The sequence below is a fragment of the Lepisma saccharinum genome, chromosome 13 (assembly GCF_977018435.1).
Source record: "Lepisma saccharinum chromosome 13, izLepSacc3.1, whole genome shotgun sequence".
In the NCBI taxonomy this organism is placed as follows: domain Eukaryota; kingdom Metazoa; phylum Arthropoda; class Insecta; order Zygentoma; family Lepismatidae; genus Lepisma; species Lepisma saccharinum.
In genome coordinates, this window is record NC_139241.1 from 61,211,403 (window position 1) to 61,232,795 (window position 21,393).

At 39.5% G+C, this 21,393-nt stretch overlaps 1 protein-coding gene across 5 annotated transcripts in view; it reads right to left on the reverse strand.

The window, feature by feature from the left end:
• Positions 1 to 21,393, reverse strand: part of AdamTS-A (ADAM metallopeptidase with thrombospondin type 1 motif A) — a 553,824-nt gene that overhangs the window by 322,258 nt on the left and 210,173 nt on the right. The gene's annotated exons all lie outside the window — the stretch shown is intronic.

A 21,393-nucleotide genomic window follows, 5' to 3' on the forward strand; every position in this document is an offset into this window, starting at 1 on the left:
AGTCTCGCACGCAGCTGCAAATTACTTCCTGAAATTACAACCAACATGCCCGAATCATTGCTGGGTGTCGCGAGTTGGAATCCCAGCCTGGAGTATACCTTCATCAATCTCATCCTCATCTTCGCGGTTAGCCAAAAGTGGCAGAAGTCTGAAGTAAAATAAACCAAATCAATCAATCGTAGGAGTTGAATTCTTAAGAAACATAATATTTTTTTCTTGAAAGTACGTGATATTCAGTCCGTTTTTCCTGATGATGTTTGTGTACCCAGCATTAGATTCCCAGCCAGAAAGACCATATCCCTGAGTGTTATATAAGCCATCTTGCGTCAAGTGTAAAGCGGGTTGTCTACATGCGATGGGCACACGCTGCATATTGCCGAATTATTGGTTACGGTGTGAAATAGTGCCCTGAACATACGGCCATATTGGATCCGGTTTCGGCAGAACTGTTATACTGCCGTGTTCGGCCGAGCTGTACTGAAGAACGCTCAGGCGATGTGGTGGTCACGCTGCATCCGGAAAATCCCACCCAGTGTGCTGGTAGAGTTTCACGTTATAATCCCTATACGACGCATGCTTTTAGAAGCGATATCGGGTGGGGCCACGCAGAGGGTGTGCGTGGCGATCAACCAATGGCAGGAGTGCAACGTTGTACAGTTAGGAGACTGAGGCGCGGAAGTTAAAAGCCGTGTTCTGTATTGTTCTTGTGCGCAAGAAGTTTTCATAAAACTCGCCCCTTTAAGGTTCATCACAAGATGGGGAAAGACATTTTGAAACCGACTGTCCAAATTCCACGAATTTCCGTCGCCTACAGCCGGAGTTATCGTTACTTGAAGAAACAAGGGAAACACCTTTCATTTCCTTCAGCCTGTATTTTTCGTTGCCACCGTGTTGACGCAGCTGAGTTGTGTCTAGGGAAAACTGTGGGTGTTAAATTCGCCTCGATATAAACAATGACCCTTCATTGTTCTGGGCGTTCTCGAACATTGAAAGTCTGGGTCAATTTGAGTTCAGCGTTTTCGTAGCAAGGCAGGTGTAAAATTATTCGCTCATCCTTCACTCGTGCGCCACAAAGAACAGTTTGTTAAAAGCTTAAATACAGCCCTTTCGTGCGATAGTGTGTGTTCCGTGTGTTCTTTTCATTATAAATAATGTCACTCTCAAAACTTAGCACCAGTAGTACAGGCACCAAGGGTGCAAAATCTAATCATTAACCTCCAGGAGAGTGATTCGGAGATGAGTGAAATTAGTGACACGGAGACCCATGGGCGTCCGGGAGGGGCGGCAAGGGGGTCAGTGGCCCCAAAGTAAGTATATAATATAGTTGAGAAAGTAGCGCAGTCTTCCCTCCCGAAGCTGAAAAAAGAGGGTCGTGGGCGGTCCCAACCCTGACGTCACTCACGGGACAGAACTGACGCTGTCACTGACCATTCCGCTTGTTACAGGATCTGCCTTGTGTTTCCTTTTTCTGTAGTTCTTGTGTGATAGTGGAATTTTTTTTTTTTTTGCAACAACAATAACATTTCAGGAAAATGCCGCACAAATGTGCTGTTGCTTTGTGCCCGAACAACGCAAGAAATACAGTAGGTGTAAGCATAAGCAGGCACGAACGTTTTCGGTTTAAACTAGATAAAATGAGGATTTTGGTTTCTTGTTGTGTGAAATATGATAATGTGACGATAATTTAAGGAGAGAAATAATTATCGAGGCAAGACGGAGAATGTTCTGTAATCCTGTTATTGATAATAGCACGCATCCAAAGTGGGATATAGGGTGCTTGACCCCCTCTCTCCAGGATTTTTTTCAGTTTACATAAGATAAAATTAGGCTTTCGGCTTCTTCAATAATGTAACAATAATTTAAGCAGAGAAATAATTATCGAGGCAAGGTGGAGAATGTTTTATAACACTTTATATTGTTAATAGCACGTATCCAAGGTGGGAATGAGGGGCTCGAGTCCCCACCCCCTTCAGGATTTTTTTTGTTTACACTAGATAAAATTAATTTTTCGGCAACTTGAATGTGATGATAATTTGAGAGAAATAATTATCGAGAAAAGACTGAGAATGTTCTATAACCCTGTTATTGTTACTAGCCCGTATCCAAGGTGGGGATCAGGTGGTTCGAGCCCCATCAGGATTTTTTTCAGTTTACACGTTTAAAAATTAGATTTTTATCTTCTTGAATAATATGACGATAATTTAAGGAGAGAAATACTTATCAAGGCAAGACGGAGAATGTTCTATAACTCTGTTGTTGATAATATTGCACGTAAACGTTTCTTGAGCTTTCAGTGTTGTCGCAGTGAACTTGAGCACTATGTAGAGACTTGTCAGCATTTGGAAGCTGCACAACAATGGTAGCTCCACACGTAGGGCGATTCGTTGTAATTTCTAATCTCTGGAAGATGCGAGAGGGAATGTTCTTGAATAAGAGGAGTTGAACTACTGGCAATATTTATGAATCGTTTATCTGCGGAACATTCTAGAATATAATGAGGATATAAATATGCGTTCATTAGAACCATTCCTAAATATATATTCTTTGACCGGACAGTGGATCCAATGAAAGAATGGCGTTGTCTCTGACGTCATTTCCTTTTAAGCGTTCAATTCAAGGACTTGTACATGATGTATTTGATCGTGTACAAGGCGCTTTACTTCTGTCTCCAATACGAAATGATAAAAACGTCTTGATTTTAAAAAATGTGTCCGAGATAACGAGTGGCGTTCCCAGGATTTTCGGAAGGGAGAGTGGTTACGCTTAGGCCTACTATTTTTGGTGATCAGTCCTAATTTTGCCATCTTTTCCTGTCTTTGAAGTTCATTTTTTAAAGGAATACCGACTCAAATGAGGCTATGATCCCACCAACCCTCCCTTGGGCACGTCACTGGAGATAAATGAGTAAGCATTTAATCATATTGGGAAACGAAACATTAGATGTGTTGAGAAAGGAAGGGTTTTCACTGTGCATTAATTATTTCTTGATCCAGCTGTATTCTAGAAGACTTCCTTTGTTTCGTGCCGATGTGTGACAAGACTGCGGAAGCTGTTACAGACCATTTGAACACTTGCGAGTACTTACGCCTGAATATGAACAATTTGGTGGATTTCTGCTTTTATAAGAGCTGCAAACATGGGAGGACAAAACATATTAGTGGTGTTCAGGCTCGAATCAGAGAGAAATATTCGAGAACTGTCTGTGTCCAGTTCGCAGGCCAGGCTCACAGTTTGAATCTCGCGTTGTGGATTGTCCATCTCGTGCATGTGTAACAGCTTCGTAAAAACACTTTTGGTACACAGATGGTTTGATGTCTGATCAGAAGAAATGGAAAACACACATACTGAGATGGTTTCTGCACACAAAATTAGAGCATGGAAACAGAAGAGTCAAGTGGTAAAAAAAATTCCCGATTTCACGTTCAAAGTGTAAGAGGTTAGATCCTGTTAACACCAAGAAAGCGACAGTGTGTTCATCGCATTTTCTGGATGCCGATTACGAACGGAACTTAAAAGCAGAACTGCTGAGTATTATTACCTGCAGACCGCAGCTTGATAGAAACGCTGTACCATGTTTAAATTTGCCTGGTTGTGTGGTAAATTGTACTATTCTAGTAGTGTTCAACGGCCAAATGACATAATTGATCGAAGTGGACGTGCCAATAAACGTCAGATTCAAAAGCGAGCAGTGGAAAGACTTGAAGGGTTGTCTCCTCGGAAAAGAATTTGCATGGCACGTAATTCAGAGACTCTGAGTACTGGAAATATACCCAATATGATCAATCTCCAACAAAATAGTGAGTTGGAAACTCTGAAAAAGAAATTAAAATGTGCTGAAGAACAAATAAAGAAAGTGCAGACGCTACAGGATGAAAGTGCTAAAAAAACAACTTTTGGATTATAAAACATGAATGTCTCTGCCCCAGTGATTTATCCTTCAACTTCGCCCTAACACTCCACACATTTTTTTTAAAAAGGACAACTTTGTGGTCATTTTGGCTCTAAATATACCTTTTCACCCCCATAAACACGAACTTACACCACTCAAATAGAAAATTCTGAACAAACCTCTGCTCCACCTCCGAGCCGGCTTTCCCGCTTTTCATTACACGTTAATTCTATTGATAGTTAACCTTCAGCGACACAGTTTACTAGATATACGTAGTCTGCTCTATACATATACATTTACTTACACACACACACACACCCAGAACATTCATTCAATTTTTTAAAACAAATTTATTTCCGAAAACACGAAAGAAGTGTGAATTCCTATGCCGTTGCTGGTGCTCGTCTTGAGATGTCCCGTGGCTGACGTCATCCGTGGAGGTTTACGAATGGTTCCGAACTTTTCCGAACGCCAGACTGCACCTCCCTGAGTGGCCCCCCCCTGGAAAATGAAAGTCAACCAAAAATTATATATTTTTCACATATAATTTCATTACAGCTACAATAATATGTGTTAATTATTGCATGAATATGATATTCAAATTTAAGCAATGTTTTTGAAGGAACAACACTAGTATGGAGGAAAATGTGCCTTGTTTGCCCCCCTGGAAAAAAGCACCTTCCTTGCCCCTCCCTGGAAAAAATCCTGTGTAGAAATATTCACTATATTATTTCACTGTACTTATATATACCGTGCATGCATTATCAAATAATGGACACATCGCGAATTTTATGACCTTCCCTTGCGAGAGCAGTTAGTTTGGCAACAGCGCAGTAGCACTAGCTGGGTATTGGCCGAACTCGTTCCTTCTAAAAGCGTGCGCCGTATAATACCTCTTATTTCCCCTAAGTATTTAAAGCAAGGGAGGTGAGAAGGGATTAACTCAGTGGTTTCCAAACTCTTTCGTTTCGCGGCGCCCTTAGTGTTTCAAGATTTATCCGCGGCGCTCAAGTCAGAAACATTTGCAACGGTCAGTTATTGTGGTTAGGTTGGCTGCCTTAAGTTAAAAAATAAACACATATTTCAAATTCAGAAACATTTTATATGTAAAAAGTACTAAAACCATGTGAATACTAACAAGTAAGTGATTTCAGTGAAAATATTGGAAGATATCGCGGCACCCTAAGGTGCGACGGCGCACACTTTGAGAACCACTGCATTAACTTATCTGCACAGTGAAAGTTACACGACTTTAATACTATAGATTGTTAATAGGTTCAACCCATCTTAAAAGCATCATTTCACTCCTAAACTTTATGAACAATTGTTCTGAATAAATATAAATACCATAATTTTCTAATAACAAAACCAATCACAAATGTATGATAACAAGTACATAGAAGCTCATGTTATAACAGTCAACAACGGAATCGAACCCGGACCCCTTGATTACAAGGCACTGCGCCATCGGGGAGGCCCAACAAAGCAATACTGTCAGCATTCAATGGCTCAGTACGTTAACCGCATTGATCATTTTCAGTACAAAGGATATCACCAGCAAGAAATTATTGTTACTAGAACGACAGAGTTTGTGGAATTACAATTATTTTGTGGTAATATTTGTTCACAACTTTTAAAATTACAATACGTTTAGAACACTCGGGTTTAAACGTCAGTTTCCTCAATATATTTTATAATATTCTAAAAATTATGTGCAAGGTAATGACTTTCCTGCAGAAACGACAATACGACAATTTTTCCTACTTTTGCGTCACATTTCTGTAACTTTTGCTAATCATGGCAATGGAGATGAATGGTTTATTTAGTTATTCTCTTATCTATAGTGACTTTCTGCCACTTTTGGCTAATTGTTAGAAAGAGGAAGAATGATGAATGATGATAAGCAGGAGGATCTGATCCTCCCAACTAGACGTCTTTCCTAGTTTTTGTTTTGAGTCCACTTTATGCATAGATAAGCAGATCGAGACTGGATTCGAACCCCTATGTGCCTCAGCCACGTATCGAACTTGGTGCTCTTTGTTTACAAGGCGATACAATTTCCACTGTCTTCAGAGAAGCAATCCCAACATGAAAACTTACGTAAAGCATCGCTCCAACAGTTTCTCATTTATACCATTAGAAGCATTCCTCAGCTATCTCCAAGGTTCGATTAAATAAAAAACCCTAACTAAAATTCAGTTTAATTGCTAAGAAGATAAAATGGATAAATATCACATTATTATCTTTTTCCCATTTTGCACAACACGTTATACGAGGAGCGCTCAAAACGTAATGCCCCACATTTTTTTTATCAGCTAATATTTAATTGACTTTAATGATACTGCTACAGAATATTGTTGTATGTATGCTCTATACATGTTATTTTTCAACATAATCTCCCTTCAATGCTACGGGCCTTACGCCAACTTGGAACAAGGGCTTGTATGCCATCCCTGTACCAGCTTGAGGGCTGTTTCTTCAACCATGTTTTCGCAGCACGAACCACAGTCTCATTGTCCTCAAATTTCACACCGCGCAGTGCATCCTTCATTGGCCAGAAGAGATAGAAGTCGGAAGAAGCGAGATCAGGGCTGTAAGGAGGATGGGGAGTACAGAGAACCCCAATCTGGCGATTGCCTCGGTGGTTTTCAGGCTCGTGTGTGGTTTTGCATGCAAAAGCAACACATCTTTCATATTTCTGTCTGTTCTCAATCTCCTGTAGCGTTTCTTCAGTTGCTCCAACGTGTTGATGTACCTGTCAGAATTTACGGTTTCACCTTGGGCCAAAACATCAACAAGAACGACCCCAAGCATGTCCCAGAACACTGTGATCATCACTTTACCGGCAGAGGCTGTTGTTTTGAACTTCTTCTTTCTTGGTGATTGTGTGTGGTGCCACTCCATCAATTGTTTCTTTGTCTCTGGTTCGTAATGGTGTGCCCACAACCCGTTTGTGAATATTCACCACACTTTCGTTCTCGGTCACCAAGAATTAAATTACCGCTCTCTGTTTGTAACGAGTGTCACACAGACCCGCCATCTTTACTCACCGCTACACTGCTACCGCCTATCGGTCGAACGTGAAACTCTGCACACAAACTAAGGAAGCATCACAGTCGGATTGAGGAACAGGATAGTTCGATATCTTGAACCAGTAATGAGGAAAAAATGTGGGGCATTACTTTTTGAGCGCTCCTCGTAGTTAATTTCGATACATACGATAAATTCCAATCAATTTTATAAAGCAGTCAGTCACAGAAATATTTTTGATATGACAATGAGAACAACACGCACACGTGTAAGACCTAGTTTTCATTAATATTAATTAGTTACGCATATCATTAATTTGCTTAACACCCTCATTGCAATATTCATGTGTCAAATTTGAACTGATATGCCACTTACGTAGGTACATTATTCTCAAGCACTGTAGCAAAAATAAGTAACTGAAGTAACACTGCTATCAGAAATATCGAATGACGGGAATCAAGATAATAAATAACAGAATCTATTTTCCAGTAAATACAACTTCAATACTAGGCGCTTCTTTGGAATATTCACATAACTAACTAACTCCCTAGCCTTCTTAAACCCGAAGGTTCATGGCTGCAGCAACACAGGCCTTCCATCTTTCCCTATTTTGAGCAAGTTCTATATACTCTTTTCCATCAATACAGATTTCCCTTAGGTCCATCTCAATGTTGTCCCTCCATCTTCGTCTTGGCCTTCCTACAGGTCTCTTACCATCAGGTTTCCCAACAAGAATCCTGTAAACTCCTCTTTCCTCTCCCATTCGTGCCACATGGCCTGCCCACCTAAGTCTTCTTGATTTCATTATTCTAATAATATCTGGACATGAATACAAATTATGTAGTTCTAAATTATGTAACCTTCTCCACTCACCTGGCTCCTCATCCCTTTTAGGTACAAAGATTTTCCTAAGGATCTTATTTTCAAATACTCTCAATTTATGTTCCTCTTTCAAAGTAAGGGACCAAGTTTCACATCCATATAATACTACAGGCAAAATTACTGTTTTGTATATTTTAACTTTTAGTTTCTTAGATATTAAACGAGAAGACAAAAGTTTATGAAGAGAGAAGTAACATGCATTTCCTGAATTAAGCCTACTTTTTATTTCCTCTTTAATATAATTTTCATTTGTTAATATTACTCCTAAGTATTTGAATTTGGAAACTGGTTCAAACGAGTTATTATCAATAATTAGATTTTGATTATTACCTAACACTTGGTTTCGGCCTGTAAGCATATATTTAGTTTTCTCTTTGTTAACTTCCAAACCTATCTCTTTAGCAGTTTTGATTTTTTTTTTTAGCATTATTCTTAATTGTATTTACATCATCCCCTAATAAGTCTACATCATCTGCATATGCTAACAACTGAGTCATACCATTTAATTTTAGTCCTTCGTTAGTTTCTTTTACCTTCCTTACAGCATATTCTAAGGCAAAATTAAAGAGCAACGGAGATAATCTCCTTGTTTTAACCCATCATGAATTGTAAATTTGTCAGACATATTAATACCCACACGAATTTTACTTTGTTTCACTGGTGCATATTTTTATCATACTAACAAGCTTCTTAGGTATTCCAAACTCTACTAATATATTATATAATTTATCTCTTTTGACCGAATCATATGCTTTTTTGAAATCAATGAATAGCTGATGGACATTTTGATTATATTCCTTGTAAAAATGTATTATATTTGGAATATTCACATGGTTGTTTTAATTTTTTTTATGCAGAAGTAGCGCAAAAGTAGCGAGTAGCGGACAGGAGTAGCGTAGCGAGTTACTTTTTGGTAAATGTAGCTGTAGCTGTAGCGAAGCTACATTTTAGAAGAACAGCTGCAGCTGTAGTGAAGCTACTTTCAAAAGTAGCGTTCTGATCACTGCTGGAAAGTCAGTTCAGTGTTTTCAAAGGATTTTTTTCAAAAACTTAAGCTTCCACCCTACCAACTACTTCTACACGAAATTGTTCCATTGACAAATTCATTCGCTTTATCATCTTTACGGTGCCAAGTCCAGACTGTAAGCCGGGTGATAGACTCTTCCAGTCTAACTGCTACAGAATTGCGAAAGTGAAACCAGCACCAGAATTGGAAGAAACGTCACATCAAGAATTAGGAACGGAATTTGTGAGAATCAGGGTGACACGAAACTATACAACATCAAAACGTTTCTGTTGGAGGTATTTCGACTGGCAAATATACCTTGCGGAAAATTTTTGGCAGCGAGTTAAAATGCATCAGTTGGCAACCCTGGCGAAAACCCTCAGCATCCGAAATGCATGTACTTGTGGCCACCGACACCCATGTAAGTAGCGTGCTTTACTGGTGGTGGGGGATGGGGTCAACGGACTCCCCGCCGCAGAGGTTAAGTACCTCGTCGTCTGGGGCACCGCGAATAGCGAGGTGACGCACGGAGTCCCTCTATTAAGCTCTGTAAACTGCGAGCGAGATGCAAAATAAACCAAACGAGAGATAACCAAAGAGCTATTCAAGGACACGACTGTTTATTCCCGCCAAATGGATGAGGCGCGAAGACACTTCGCATGCGACTCTCTTAGGATGCGATCTTTAAAGAGAAAGCTACAGTACGTTTTCCAATATTTTTTTTTCGGGGTCTCGTTTGCAGTGGGCGTTATTTTATTCCTTGTATTATGTAGAGCACTCGCCCGAGGCCCCGAGTTTCACCAGATAAAATAATTAGGGTTGAGCAGATTCCGATGTATCGGTATCGGAAGCACCAGTTGCAATTCATTTACCGATACAGGTCGATACTTTTCCGGAATTTTGGCCTTTCACGGGATTCGCAAAATACCGCGGAACACTTTATCGAGTATAATTATCCTGGAAATTATGCAAAATTCAAAGTTCCTTTTTTTATTCTGCACAAGTTTTATGTGAAAAACTGAATTTTGCGATTACATAACATGTTCTGATACAATTCTTGAATATCTTAAAGTAAAAATATGGCAAATTAATGCATGTAATTAAAGTGGAATACTTACTCAAAAGCCTACTAATCAACATTTGAATACAGCAAAACCTCGTTAATCCGGACTAATGGGGGGATAAGTTGACCGGTTTAACGAAAGTCCGGATTAACAGAAATAACCTAAAAGAACAGTAGAAAGTGCATTAAAACTCAGTTTATAGAAACAAAACACGTTTACTATGGTGTATTTAAATGATGTAGGCCTAAATACACTATTCAGTGCAGTAAAATGTGAAGCAATACTGTACAGACAATGCAGTACGTACGACGAATGCGATTGTTGACTTCTAGCCACATTTAAAACCTTGCATTCTTTTTGTTCTTTTGCCTGTCCGGATTAAGCAAAGTCCGGGTTATCGCGGTCTGGATTAACGAGGTTTTACTGTATTACAATTTTCAACAATGAGGTATCGGTATCTGTGAGAGTGGGTGCAAGTATCTGTATAAGTTGATATCGGCTCAGTTCTAATAAAAATAATTGTTGCGAGTTTATAGGACGTGGTGATTCCAATAAGACAACTAATCTTCATGGATTGTTTTGACACACTTAGCAATCAATACTGGAATCATATTCTAAACAAGTACTACATAAAAATTGTCTTAAAATATTTCAATCAAAAGTAGTTCTTAATATTCACTATTCGTTCAATTACAGCCGACCTCCGTCGGAGGAATTCTTGTCACAGCGCGCTACGACGCCAGGGGTCCCGTGGCTTGTGTGTCCTTTTGAATGTCCCTTCATCAAATAATCATCCTCGTCGTTGCAATTAGCCAAAAGTGCCATAAAAGCAACGAAACAATTAATCAATTCAATTAGCCTCGTACTATCTAGAAACAGAAGTGACTGTGGCCATCTCGGACCAGATTACAATTTCAATGTAATATATTTTATAACATAAAAATATCAATGTGTCCACTAATTATTCTATTTTTAAATATTCAGTGACATACGAGGTAAAACTTTGAAAATATAGTTCATATATTTTCTTTCATATATCACCAGCAATGCTTCTATTTTCTATTTTGGTTGTTTTGTAACTATTTTGTAATTTTAATTTGAGAATTATTTGTTTCCATATCTCATATGTCATTGTTTTATTAGATTTCTGAAACTAATTTTCGAATAGATTACATTAAACAATGGCAACACACGTGATCACGACCAAGGGCGCCCGTATGATTTTTCTCAGGAGGGGGGCAGTTATAGAAACTTTTATTATCAATATTATTATTGCTATTACTTTTGTGGTTATTATTATTACTATTATCACCACTACTACTACTGTTTTTTTTAAAATAACATACATTTGTAATTTCCATATTCTGTATATTTATATAGAATTTCCATAACTGGATATTTAACATTAATTCATGGAGGTAAAAAGCTGTTTATATAGTTAGATAATAAGTGTAAAATAGACTGCAAGCTTAAATGTAACCGTACTTCAAATAATAATAATAAAAAAAAAATAATAATAGTTGCTGTAACTTACTTCCTGTAAGTCACAGAGAATATTTTTTTTTTGTTTTGTTACAAACTATGACTACAATTTCACTATTCGAATTTCATTAACTTCTTTCCAGAAATATCAGGCGGGGGCCCTCCCTACGGGCGCCCTTGGTAACGACTTAACACAAGTCTCACTGTGGATTATGTTGGCTGAGAGTCCAGACGCCGGGGTCTCGTTAGTCTGCAAAATGCAATCCAGTGCACTACGTGAAAGAGAGGTTGCCATTTGGGTGTCTACGGACTACTGAAATGGTGACCGACAAAGACAATGATGCATCCATGTATGACGAGGGTTCGAACTGAAAACTGTCTTCGTGATGCATTACGATAACCACTCCGCCACGGAGCCTGGCAACCCCTATACTCCCTATACTCCATCACATTGGACAGAAAGTCATTATAAAACCTCTAGTAACAAAAAGAAACATGTCACTACAGAAACTTAACAATGGAAGTTCCAAAACGAAAAAATCTAATGACACATGGGAAACAAATATAGTTGAAATTAAAATTACAAAAAAGTTAGCCTATAATTTCCATTTTTTAAAAATTCCTGAAATAACAATATCCGGGAGTTTAAATAGGCTCTTGTTAATTCTTCCGTGAACTTTTTTGTCTATCCAAAGTAAATCGCGTAAAGAATTGAACATAAAGGGGGTGGATACAACATTGAGATGTGTGCGTCATGGGCTTTGGAGGGATGTTATCTGTGCGCCCTAATATATTTATATAACCAATATGGAGGTTGTTCTATCTCGGCTCATTTGACTACATCCATGCCGCGAATACCGTTGTATCAAATATACGGGTATCAAGGGCGTTTTTTACTACCATACGAACTTTAAAAGAAGCAGGAGCAAAGAGTAAGGAAAAAAAACCTCTTGAAGTGTGGTTTACCATCAGAAAAGCCACAGAATGACAGATGGCAGCAAAAACTTTTACTGCTTTTTATCACATCTGAACACTTGTGAGAGCTGTTTGCGGAAACGACCGAGAGATGGAGTTGAAAAGCGTCACGCAGCTAATGACGGCGCCCTCCTGTGGCATTCATCATTCTGTTGTGGTTTCGGATATTTAGGACGTAAAGTAAAAAGTATCAAAGTTTTTGAAGAACTCTGTAATAAATTTCACAAAGAGAACACAGATAAAAGGAAAATGGCAAAAGTTTCCAGGGAGAACCTTGTTTTATGATAAGTAAGGGAGAGAGACAAAACAGTATTGCCAGATACTGGCAATAAATATTGAAGAACTTTGCAGAAAATCCTAGAGAGTGAAGGTGGAATCTTTTTTGGAACTAGGTGATATATCTGTGCTTTTACTGCGTAAAGGTTGTGAAGCAGGGAATTTAAGATTATTTTTTGTCTTTGATGGAGATGCAGCGTTAGTCGCGAGCATTGACGAAAATGCGCATGTGCCAACTGGACGAGTTCACTGGCAAATTAGGGATATCAGGCAGCTGCAAGTGGAACGCACACGAGGAAGTAGGTTCCGTAAATATTGTACTTATATAATTCGAAAGTGTGTGTTACGAGTTGCAAAAGCCATCATAAATGACAAAGAAAGTGGACGATAAACAACTGAATTCGTACAAGCGAAATACCGATCGGAAACAGCGCAGTTTCGCCTATTTCTACTTGCTCCCCCTCCCCCTTTGCGTTTCGATTCGTCCGCTCTGTACTACGAAGTATGTCTGTCTTGCGCGGTGAAGTTCCGTTCACAGGGTGATTCAAAAGTCAATTCCCCTAGAACAACTTCGTCATTAGCGCCATAGAGAAAAATGGGGGGGGGGGCAAGGGGGGCAGTTGCACTCCCTAATCATTGACGTTCGCAGATTTTTTTTTCCATGAAGGGACAAGCAAGGTATTTTTCCATGGGGCATATTACCTCGATAATAGTGTTGCCCCCTCAAAAAACACTTCAATTTGAAATTATCGCATAATAATTAATGTAAATTACTATGATGAAAATCAAATTATGTGTGTAAAATATATACTTTTAGGTTGACATTCGTTTTCAAAGGAGGAGGGGTGGCCATTTTTGTCCCCCGTTCCAGACGTTCCATGCCCCTATATTATTATACTGTTTCCATTAGAAATTTAGTGTAGAGGAATCTTATTGCCGTTATTAAACGAAAATTATTGAAGTTTGAAGCAACTACGGCAGTGAAGCAACTACGGGAGAAGGGGGTTGGTTCAGTTGTGCAACCACAAGGGGGCAGGGGGCATTGCCTTCTCCCAACCTTGGAAGGAAATCAATTCTAGGGGGCAAACATTGAAGTAAAAGAATGTAAGACTAGCAGAATCTAAGAGTAACAGGACAAAAGGAAATTAAGATGGAATTAGTTTTCACGTCTCTCTTGCATTATTTCTTCCAGACAGCCAGGAGCCCCTGCAGGGGGCAGAGAGGGGCAATTGCCCACTCGACTTCAAATTTTATACAAATAAAAATTAATTTCATAAAATTTTCTTGCTCGCTTCGCTCGTAATATCTGCTTTCCTTATAGTCTTGTCAAGTTCAGAGCAGTAGTAGCTAGGGGGCTGCGAGAGCTATCCCTATACGCTGAACGATCTGAATGAGAAAAAAGTGTAAAAGAGAATGCCATAGCACCCCATGGAATTATTTGCGTGCTATTAAATCAATACTGTTTTCAATTTATATAAATTTGAATCAAAAAAATTTCTTGCTCGCTTCACTCGCATTTGCTTTCTTTTTTGTAATGCATTGTGGATTACCAGAGGGACAAGTAAGAACAACTAAGTACTTCAGACAGTTGCTACTATAAGTTTGGTTTCGAGGAAAAGGGACGTTATATCATTTGGTTTGTTATGGGGCGGATGTAATGTATTTAAATAACTTTCATCAAGGCTTTTGCCCCCCCCCCCCCTAATCAGATGGTCTGCACACGCCTATGAGCCTCAACTGTGTATACATTGAAAATTTAAGCACTTTAAATTGAAACCCACATATTTCCAACAACTTTCCTCTCTTGATTTCTCGCTATGCACTCATAACGGATCATGGGACCGGACTTTTGAAGCACCTTGTATATCAGTAACAATGCTGCTGGTTCTAATTTTTCTGGCAACACTGATGTTGGGACTGGCGCCAATAACAAAGCCTTGTTGCAAGGGAGAATGAAACTGCATTAGGAGAGGTTTTTACATAACGTGACGTTATATAACTCTTATCTCCGGAAGTGAATACTATGTTTCGATTTCTTCCCGAGCCATTAGCGATGAATGGGGGGAATCTAATTGCATCTCATTAGAGTGGCAGGGTCAGGAAGAGATCGCCTTGTGACGCCATTTCTGTGATAACAATGCTAGAGTTCAGGAGAGTGAGTGGCCTCGATGTGGCTTTTCTTGCTGGTCTGCTAATGCGTGATGATTCGCTCTATCCTCAGGTAAGCCCGCCCCATTGTACTGCAAGTTATAACCTCTAACCCAGTGATTCCAAACCGGGATGCCGCGAGTATTTTAGGGAAAAACGAAAAAATATTAGGAATATTATTATTACTAATGTTATTGTCAATATTTATTGTCAATAAATTAATAACATTAGTACTGGAGTATGTATTTATCTCACAATGTATTTAACTTGCTGCTGATAATATATTCCACTTCGATTTAAGATTAAAAATTGAAGAAAAAAAAGAAAAAAGATTAACAAGGGTGCCCAAGTTTAATCTCATTACAAAGGGTACCGCGAACGTATTTTGGGAATCCCTGCTCTAACCCCTAACCAGCATCATATTCGATGATGAAAAATAAAGACACTGTTACCCATTTGTGAGAGGATTGTGAACCATAGGGTTTACAGTATCTACTCTGAGCATTATCACAAATATTTAAAAACTAAAGGCATCGCACTGCGTCATGAAGGGACATAGGGAGAGTGGCGGTAGGGTTCCACATATTCTCGAACATTGTTTTTTAGATCGCTTGTGTTTGCAAGGGAGTCGGCAATGTGGTGTAACGCAAGAAATTTCTTCCTTTTTAGGTGAAATAGGTTGATGGAATGAGGTTATTTCACGTCTCTTTTCTGCCACTTTTGGCCAATCGCGAAGATGAGGAGTGGTGATAAAATCGATGAAGGAACACTTACAAAGAACACCCATGCCCAGGATTCGAACCCGGCACGCTTGTCGTCTTGAGGAAACAGAAAAATAAGAATTATTCAGAGTGGAATATTTCCTCACTCCCGTGACCGAGTGTTGCAAATAAAGAGAGGATTTGCAAATCGAAGCACTGGCCCATCTGTTGTACTCGCGAAAAGCAGCTGACACGCAGAGACGTCTTGCTCAGCTGCAAGCGTTGACATTTTGTCACGCCCCCTCGTTCTCGTTAATCTCGAGCCGAGACTTGATTGCACCGGGACATCTGATGCAGGATGACTTTGATACGGCACGCATTCAAATGCCAAAACACTTGGGCCACTGCAACGACCCAGTTCAAAACTTTGTCGCTCTTGCGCCACTGTTGCCAAGTGTAGTTTATTTTCCATCACCGGCTTAATAAGTATCGACCGAACTTGAAGATTTTAAATAATGAACCACTCGTCATTAGTAGTTTTGGGTGTTATATTTTTCTCAAATAAGATATTTTAACACACTTTTTCTCCCAAATACGCCTAAAATGATACACGCATTGCGTTTTTTAATTGGTACTACTTTCATTTGTAAGTCACACCGCCTACCTCTGCTCGTGATCCATACATGTGACGGTATGTGTGCATTCGATGTCCGCCAAAACCGCATTACCTCGCTCGGTAACGCAAATTAACCGGGACAGTCCCTTTTTTTCTTTCTGACAATGACTTATAGTCATGCAATTACTGCAACAATACCTTCTCTACTATTAACTATGGCATTGTTGAGTATCAGCAAAGTGCCCGTTTTGTCAAATTGTTCTGGCACAAAAATATCCTGTTTTGTTCTAAAAATCTGGTCACCTTATAGTAGGTGTCAGTGGCGCCGATTGGGTTCCCAAACGGGAGGGGGGGGGGCAAAGTGCCAAAACTGGGTGGGGGGCAAGGACAGTGACTTTCCCTTGGTAGATAAGGTTTAGTATAGTGCTGGGGCAAAAGTGGCAAAAAGTGGAGGGGCAATTGCCCCCCTAATCGCCGCCACTGGTAGGTGTGAGCGCGATCTCTTGCCAGAACACCGGCGCTTTCCTCATTGATGCAAAACTTTTCGATAGAAGGTGAAATTTCGTGGGAGACCCATTTGAGCCTGCTTTCATGTAGCTGCCGGAATTATTCCATGTATAACTCGCACCATCGTTTCTTTCTGGGGTAAAATTTTGGAAAGCGTGCACGTTATACACGAGTAAATATGGTGCATTTCTCTAAAACCCAGAACACAAGACATATCTCATTCTCGAAGTATCTTTAATTTAGTTTCTTAAGCACAAAATGTGCTGAAATTCGCGAAAAAGAGCCACAATTCGCATTTCATGCAACAATTAACATTTTTCAGTGTTATTGTATTTGCAAAAAAATCAAGTTCCCCAGTCATTAGTCGAAAGGGAAACAGACTGGTTACTCAAAAATCAGTTAACGATTTTCCGACTAATGTTGATTACTTCTCTCGGATAAATCGATGTTACTGCTGGACGATAACTTTATCCAACTACACTGACAAAGTATTGGGGGGGGGGGACTGAAGTTGGTCGAACCGTAAGTCGACTGTTAATGGGGTGCAAGAAATGAAACTATATTTGAAACTACGATCCAGTAAAATTATTGGAAGATTAATATTAATTGTGATAAAAATATTTTGCCATCTCCGTGACAGAGTGGTCATTGTAGCGCGCTCTGTCGCCAACGGTACTGTGTTTCAAGTTCTGCACGGATATGTCCTTCATCCATTCATCTATCTAGCCGACCTAAGGGGAGTAGTGGTTAGTGTTCCGACGAAAGGGGTCCCAGGTTCGAGTCCCGGTCTAGGCATAGGTGTTCTTTGTGAGTGTTCATCAATATCATGACTAGCCGACCCCCTTGGCGGAGTGATTAGCACATAGCGCTACGACGCCAGGGGTCCCGGGTTCGAATCCAGGTCTGGGCATGGATGTTTATGAGTGTCCATTCATCAATTTCATCATGTCATCACTCATCTCCATCTTCGCAAATTAGTCAAAATTGGCACAAGAAGCGAAGTACACGTAAAATAAAACCAATCAATCAATCATTTATCAATGTACAGTCAGCAGCATTAAAAATGGGACACCTAGATTCTGAAATACTCGCTTCCCGAAAGGCGTTATGTGTGTTGCCTAACTCTACGGCGATAAGTGGATTTTAATAGCATTTTTTCTACCACCGCCGTAGAGTTATGCAACACACACAACGCCTTACAGGGAAGCGAGTATTTCAGGATCTAGGTATCCCTTTTTATTGCTGATGACTGTACCTCTCGCTTAGCTTTTCTACCTTTAAAGATGAAAGAGGACTAAAAATAACATAATTACATAATGAATATGAAGGTTCACGCTGTTCTTAAGGAGCTGGTACCCTGGTTGCAACTCGCAAGAGTCTTGGACAGAAATCTTGGCGAAAAGCGTAGACGTGTTGACTTTGTGACGTCACAGACGAGTGCCGTGGAATGTTACTGATTGGAAAAAGTGCAGGCGGGAGGTCTGCGACAAAGCGACGTGGATGACAGATCAAAAACCTCGAACGTTTGACTGATGTTCCCCCACATTGTTTACGGAGGATCTATCCATTGTCTGCAGTTCTTTTCTTAGCCCGGTTCCTAACAAGTCGAGCGCAACAAAGAAGTCGTCGACTGTTGCAGACTTCTAATAATTAGATCCACCCGCTGCAACTGCAGCTGTTTGTAACCTCGAAACAGATCCTGATGCTCATTTGTCACTGTTGCATCGCATCAATGGGATGTCGTGTCATGTGTCCCGGTTCGCGACGTCCTCCCAGGCAATCAATCCCGGGTGCTGTCGGGACGAAAAAGAACTGGTCGCAAAATTAGATTCCTTGGAACAGTCGGCACGAACCGTTGGAAGGATCCGTTCAATTTTTACCAGCGTCTCTGCTCGGACAGAAAACCTACCGCGCTATACCTAACCACTCCGCCACGGAGGATGGTTAAACCTCGGCTTGGAAAGCTAATTGCGCTTCAGTTGATGGGAAAAGTAGATCCGATTTCGGCGACAAGCGGTATGCTTCCGGTCGCGGCACGGGCCCCCTTTCGAATGGAACAATAACAAAATCAAGACACTATACGAAATAGGCTACGGTGCCTCGAAACAATTTCAGACAGCTAGACAACAGCGAAAAGCAAACCACACGAAGACTCACTTAGATGTAAAGAGATGTACAATTCTTGAGAATGCCTTATCGTCGCGATTACCCAAGAACGAAATAGAAAAACCAACCTTATAAGCAAGTGTAAGTCCACAGAAAGTCTAATCGGGACTGGAGTTACATTTTAAATTGGCCCAGTCTGCTGCCACGCACGTGTCAGGAGTAAGAATAAGCGTCAAATTTGCTCCTGCCACGTAATTCGTCTGCTAACAGATGTTACAAATCTTAAGAACAGATTGAGACGAGAAAAATGCAAGTTTATGATTAGTGGGAATGAATGTACAGGTAATTTAGAACATTTTTTTTAGAAAGTATTTAGCGATATTATTTTAACGCTAACAGAACCTAACCTAACTACGAGAGCATTTAGGTTTATTATTAGAAGAATGCTAAGGGACCTAATCTTAAGACATTTATGTGAAAGTAATGCCTACAACTTTACAGTATGTATTACAGACGTAATTGCATACATAGCATGATGAAATCACGATAAAACAAAGTTTGCTGCCACGCGCATCTCTTTTGAGGTTCCAGCAGAAAAAGAACGTGGCAGCAGTTACTACGTATAAATTGGCATCCGAACAGGCACGTAGCCAGGGGGAGGGCTAAGGGGGCTTCAGTCTCCCCCGAAATCCTAAACATCTAATTTCAATTGTGTATAGTGATAATTAATTTTATTTCCTTAGCAGAATTAAATATTAGATCGAAAAAAGTTTAGTGTATAATAGAGGAACCAGGTTATACGCGTATTCTACCATTTAATCCAAAGAATAAATAGATCCACAGCTCTCAAAATGTATAGATTTCTTTGTGAAAGGTCACACAATATAAAACTTATGAGTAAAATTTGACCCAAACTTTTAAAGACTTTCCATTCAACGGAACGTGTAAACGTTAATAACAAAAAAATATAACTATGAATTTCAGTACACTTACTGTACAAAATGTAAGAAAAATAATGGACAACACCTGTGTTGGATATTCACTCATAACCTGGATCGAGTAGCAATGTCTCCAATCTATTTATATAATAATAATAATAATAATAATAATAATAATAATAATAATAAATTTGAATTAAAATTGGTTTATTTTTATTAACTTATAATAGCTATTATTGTAAAATGACAATTATAACCGTGGTAATAATTATTATTGTCATTATTATTTCCACTAATCAAGTTTTCATCAGTGGCATGCCCCCTCCACAAATATTTCTGGCAACGCCTGTGCTGATAAGGGATGACCCCCCCCCCCCGAAATAAAATCCTGGCTACGGGCCTGGATCCGAACCACTGTGCAATGTTCCTCCACCGGGTATCGAACAAAAACAAACCTTATGCCTTCAAAAATAAATATTTATATAGTTTCCCACAAATTTCGCATCCTGTGAAGCACAATATACCAACACACGAAGTATATTGGAAAGAGAAAAAGACTGAATGATGTGCCTTGCACTAACATTTCCACTGAAGACCCTAAGGAGGGGAGACGAAGGGGGAAAGAGAGAGTTGTTGTTTATGCCACGAGGCCTCGTGGAATCAACGGTGGTTGAACCTTCTCAAAACACACGTGAAATGGAAGGAAGGTAAATGTGCGGGACACGTGAAGGACCCTCCGAATCAACCCGTACACGTGCACCAACAACCGAAACAGGGTTGCCAACGGGGAAAGATTTTTCTGATCTTAACGGACAAAAAAAATTATGTTCACAAAAAAAAAAAATGTCGATTAGAAGACTCGCGTTCATATAGTAAATTCTGAAAAGAAATCAGATCTATTTAGAACTCCCTGGTTCAAAATTGTTATTTGTTATGAATTCAAAGGTACGATTTATATATATTTTAGCAAATGTCTAAATACGTGGTTGCTCTTTCAAAGGTAGAGGTCATCTGGTTACAAAAGTGAAAACTATTCGTTGTCTTGAACATTTGCAATTATGTAACATCTGTAAAATATTGGTTATTGGTATCGCTAATTGGTTACTTCGGTTCACCCCTAATATTTTTATCAGTCTCTAGAATTGTCCTGCTGTGAACAGATTGTGAAGTAGGAAAGAGTAGCGTCCTCATTGGCCAAAGCTGCTAAGACAGTCTTTCTTAGCCTCTACCTCCCACTCTTTCCTTGTCTTGTTGTCTCATTCTATTCGCGATTAAAATTATACGATATGCCATCTGGTGAGATTTTCAGGAACCACTCCAAGTAGGACATCTCGCTGCGCTTCGCCGTGTTGAAGCCATTCAAAGCATGGGGAACATGCGAAAAAGTAGCGTATAATGTTCAGTTTTTTGCTCTAAATCGTTTTGTGATTCAGGACAAGTGAAAAGCTTGCATGTGGAATCAACAAAATGAAATGTTTAAATAAATCAGGGAAAACAGAACTGATTGACAAGATTGGCATAACTGAAATGCGGCAAGGAAATTACGAAGAATGTACGAGTCTGTTCACTCTATTTTCCGAAATAATCTTTCGGAAAGATGATTTTATTGCCATGAAAGTAAGTTTTAAATTGTTATTTTTTTTCGAAAACAATGTATTATGTATGTAATTTGGAACAGGTGCAAGTCGATTAAGTGCAAAGATGAAAATAGTTTGAGAATTAATTAATGTCCGTAATCATAAAGGTAAGTCAGAAAAACATAATTGACATGCT